We start from the raw sequence: 4,916 nt of genomic DNA on the forward strand, positions 1-4,916 counted from the left end.
TTCACAGCAGGTCTTAACTTAGGAAGCGGCATCCCAATTATACCAAAGGTGAATGAAACTCTGAGGTCCTAAAATGCCTTCCAATTATCATAGGGAAAGGCACTAGGTGTAAGACACGAAAATTAATGGGATTAATTACATTCCAGCTGAAGGAACTTGCTGAGGAACCTCTGGCGACACCGCCTGACCAGGAGAAGGAGCACGTCCCAGCTGCTGCTGCCTGACTTGGAAAGCGCGACCAAGCGCTAGGCCCTTACTGGTCTCAAACATTTTTATCCAGGAGTCCTGAGTGAGCCCCCCTACATGGGCCTGAAATGGTCATTTAGTTTCTTGATTAGATGATATAAAAAAACTAATTTCCTTTGATATCAATTGTGTTTCCATGGGGGAACGATGCTCTGAAATCACTGGGCTGCTTTGGACACACCATTTTTTAAGATGTCTCATACCTCCTCCATTTGGTCTGCTTAATTTGCAAGTCTGAAGTAGGTCTTTAAGATTATGTTCGTTCAATTTTTAAGTCATCCTTTTTTTTTGCCCCCCTCTGAGACAAGGTCTCGCTCTGTCACCCAGGCTGGAGTGCAGTGGTATGATCATAGCTCACGGCAACCTCCAACTCCTGGGCTCAAGCAATCCTCCTGCCTAAGCCTCCCAAGCAGCTGGGACTACAGGTGCGCACCACCAAGCCCAGCCAATTTTTTTTATTTTTTATTTGTAGAGACAGGGCCTCGCCATCTTGCCCAGGCTGGTCTCGAACTCCCGGGCTCAAGCAATTCTCCTACCTCAGCCTCCCAAAGTGCTAGGATTACAGGTGCGAGCCACCATGCCCAGTTTTAAGCCATTGTTTTAAAGTGATTTAGAAAATCAGTTATATTTTTAATGGTATTTGAAATCTTTAAAAATTTTGATTAATCAAATATGTAAATAATGGTTAGAGTTTAGGAGAAATTAAGCTATCAAATTTATGAGTTAACTGAATGTTGAAGAAAACAAATTCATTGCTTATAAAAATTACTAATTTAAATAAAGATCTTCTAAGTTGAGCTTAAAGAAAATTGGGTTTTATAATTATAACCTTGGCAAGTTTAACAGCGATCAAACTATAAGTAATTGTAAATACTCCACGCCATGTACAAAGGCCTCTCTAAAGGAAGAGATGTTAACAAAGAAGCAGCTATTTTTTATGTTGAGAAATTGGCTAGTGATATTTTCCGTACTACAAATCATTACTAGCCATACACAATGAGGCCATGAGGACAAAGGGAAGGAATTCCCAGTAAGTACCTTACAGACAGTAAAAACAGAATCAATGTTTGCCAAATTAAAATGAATTGATTTGAAAACCTGGATTAAAAAAAAATCACAAATGTGTTCTCTTCACAGGTCTTATGTCCTTCCTAAAACAAAATCTATATTGAGAATGTATCCATGATTAGTCTATTCCTATGTCACTATAACCATTGCATCAAAGCATTTTAAAAATGTTTTCATACAATTAATATCTAAGATGTCACTGATATTATTACATTAGAGTTTACCAATTCCTTTCTTCATAGTTGATTGTATGAAATTTCCTCATAGGCTTTTAAAAAATAATACTGTGGTGTTGGAGGTATTAGTTCTCACAGCTTTTAATACATAGATAGGTATAGACAGAGAGACGTGTGTGGGTGCGTGTATGCATATATGCATGTACATGTATACATACACTTAAGTATCTGTCGCATGTATAACATATAAATGTGTGAATGTGTGTGCATGTATCCAGACCCACATCCACACATCTGTTTCTAGCGTTTGTCTACTGAAAAGACCCAGGCGCTCTGGTCCGCTGGCAGAAGTGAGCACATCTGGCCCCCAGATCCTGGCTTCTCAGTTCCCTGCCATTCTCCTCTGAAAGGAACAGCATGCTTTGGAGGAACGGCTGACTCCAGGTCTGGAGCAGGGAAAGGTACAGGATGAGCCTGGGGCATCTCCTTGTGCCATAAAGTAAGGAAAGTGCTCCAAGCATGATGGACTGTAATCTCTTTATTACAGGGACATGGCAAAGGACAAACAACCAGCTCCGAGGGCCTCCTGCGGACCAAATCTGTGAGAGTTTGACCAAAATAAGTCACGACATTAAAGGATATAATCACTGATTAAAAATCTATAGGCTGGGCTGGGCGCGGTAGCTCACGCCTGTAATCCCAGCACTTTGGGAGGCTGCGGCGAGAGGACCACGAGGTCAGGAGATCAAGACCATCCTGGCTAACACGATGAAACCCCGTCTCTACTAAAAATACAAAAAAAATTAGCCGGGCGTGGTGGCGGGCACCTGTAGTCCCAGCTACTTGGGAGGCTGAGGCAGGAGAACGGCGTGAACCTGGGAGGCAGAGCTTGCAGTGAGCCGAGATCACGCCACTGCACTCCAGCCTGGGCGACAGAGCAAGACTCTGTCTTAAAAAAAAAAAAAAAATCCTACACAAAGACATACAGACATATAGAGAGAAAGGGGCGGCGGGGAGAGTGCACACACAGGGCTGTGCAAGAAACAGCACAGCAAGCACAGGGCACATTGGTCTTTGACGGATAAGGATGAAGGGCGCACAGGCATCCTTTGTGCTATCCTTACAACTTTTCGGTAACTCTGAAGATATCTCAAAACAAAAGTTAAAATAAAAGGATCTTGGAAAAAGTATAGATTGCAACTCCTCTACTGACTGGCTCATGGCATTTCGCCACTGATGAGGACAGGCTTCTTGCTTATGTTGGAAGGCTGTAGATGTTTTATGTGTCACTTGTAAGTGAAATCACTTTTCAGCTGTAAAAATAGTGGTCATACATGAAGAGATACTGGGTAAACTTCCAATTCTTGCTGTCCTGTCATTCAGGAAACTGAGTCTACTTACTTCAGCTCTCTCAAGGAATAAGCACCTTCCTGAGCGGTCCAAGCATTGGTGAAGGTATGAAATGCTACCGCTTTCTCTCCAGCACTTGGGGCACACAGCTACTGTGCCCCCAGCAATGGCGGGGCAGGTGACTTCTTCACCAAACAGCTCCTAACTTCCACCCAACCCCACCCCACCCTGAGCTTCTCTGTCTCGGCACTCAGCCCAGCATCTCCCTCTTCATTCCTGCATCTAACCCGTGCCAATTCATGCCTCCTTTTCCTGGCAACCCTTCTCAGATCTGCTGCCAGAGCTCTCATGGGAGACCCGCATTGTTATATCAAGAGTACAGTTTCTTCGTTTAAGTTTTCAGCTTTTTTCCACTGCCATCCACCCTACAGTTTTCAGCCCACATCAATGTTTACAAGGTACACTGACTCTAGCTCAGCATTCATGTTTTACGGTGGGTAAAGAAGCCAAGAGAGAACAAAAGCTTTGGCCGTGGTCAGGGTCTGCACAGAGCTGAGACTGGAACCCAGCTGTCTCAAGCCCATCTGAGCCCAGCCCTCTCTGTTAGATCACACTGCTGCAAAACCAGCCACAGGGGCAGCTGTGCGTGCTTCTGACCTTCCCTTACCTCCTGAGCCCTGCAGGAAAAAGACGGTGTTCATCTATTTTTCACCCCCACCAAAAAAAGCAGCCTCTGTGAAAATAGTTCCTGCAATGAACTCCTATGTGTGAAATTCAAGATCTTCAGAAAGATTGCCTGACTGGGCCGTCAAGGTTTAGGCGGCAGCCCCTGGCACTCTCTCCTCCGCCGATGAGCATCACTGAGCAGGCATTTAGAGCAGGCTCCACACCAGGTGAGTTTCTGCCACACACCAGCCACCCACCACACCTCGCGTGAACTGGTTTCTATCGATTCTACAGCATGAGGTGCATTGACATGGACGCCGCGACCATCTGACGTGTGAATGCATGGATCTATCTCTGTGTGTGTGTGTGTATCTTAGTCATAATAACACTAAGTGGGGGAAAAGACTCAGAAATAAAGGGAAAAATCACAGGAAAAAAAGGTCTAAAACAGGGCAGAAAACATCAACAGAACGTTTTCTATGATGAAAAACGAAAAACTTTCAATAATGAAAGTTTTGAGTATGTAGCTCTAAGTTTTAACTGTCTTTTCTGCTTTCATGAATAAGAAATTCTAGTGAAGCAGCCAAACAAATAACAAAGCGTGCACCAAGCCCAGGGTTCTGAAACAGCAAAGGTGCTCTTTCAGTTTCTGTGTCGTGTGGCCCACTGGCCGCCATCTACAAGGCATTCAGATGGCCCCAAAAAGTCTTCCATCTGTAAAGAGGTCAAGAACATTGCAAAGGAAACATTTACCACCACTTCAAAGAGCTCATATGACGGAAAGAGCTTTCTTGGAAATTTTAAAACAAGTTGTTTTCCAGGTACTTTAGAGAAGCAATGTACTCTGTGGGATTGTGTATGTAATTTCTCTGCAAACAGGCATAAAGAGGAACTCAGACAAGGAGGCAAGTCAATCTGACGTGTGCAAATGGGGAGAAAGTGGTGCTGGGGTCCTGGCATTGTCGTATCTCCCAGAAAAAAAACTGAGGCAAGAAGCAAAGCAGAGACTCCCAGCCTGGGCAATGAGAGAAAAGGGGGTGGGCCGAAAAGAGCTGCAGTCAGCAAGATGGGAGGAATTCTGACAGAGGAGTCAGCGTTCAGCATTTGGAAGGAGAATCACCGCGTGTGTCCCCCTGTGGAGTGCAGCCCCCGGGAAACACCCTACCTCCAATACTGCAACCTCCTGGCCATTGCGCAGCAGCCGGAACGTCAGGGGATGTTTAGAATCCAAACCCGGGATCACCTCGCAGCCACGGAGGGGAATAGACACAATGTGGGTCTTCAGGTCGGTCCTGTCCTTGTGGAAAATGAGCTTGTTATCCTTCACTCGGCACCAGCGCTCCCGCCAGCGGCTGTTGGAGAGCACGTTCAGATAGCCTGCGGGGAGACAAGCCACACGTCAGCCGCCTC

The 4,916-nt window shown here is 45.2% G+C and overlaps 1 protein-coding gene across 2 annotated transcripts in view; it reads right to left on the reverse strand.

Annotated features, from left to right (window-relative positions):
* The window catches only part of AFAP1 (actin filament associated protein 1), a 137,083-nt gene that overhangs the window by 52,704 nt on the left and 79,463 nt on the right, over positions 1-4,916 (reverse strand). The gene's annotated exons all lie outside the window — the stretch shown is intronic.

Source organism: Mandrillus leucophaeus, unplaced genomic scaffold (genome assembly GCF_000951045.1).
Source record: "Mandrillus leucophaeus isolate KB7577 unplaced genomic scaffold, Mleu.le_1.0 Scaffold68, whole genome shotgun sequence".
Taxonomy (NCBI): Eukaryota; Metazoa; Chordata; class Mammalia; order Primates; family Cercopithecidae; genus Mandrillus; species Mandrillus leucophaeus.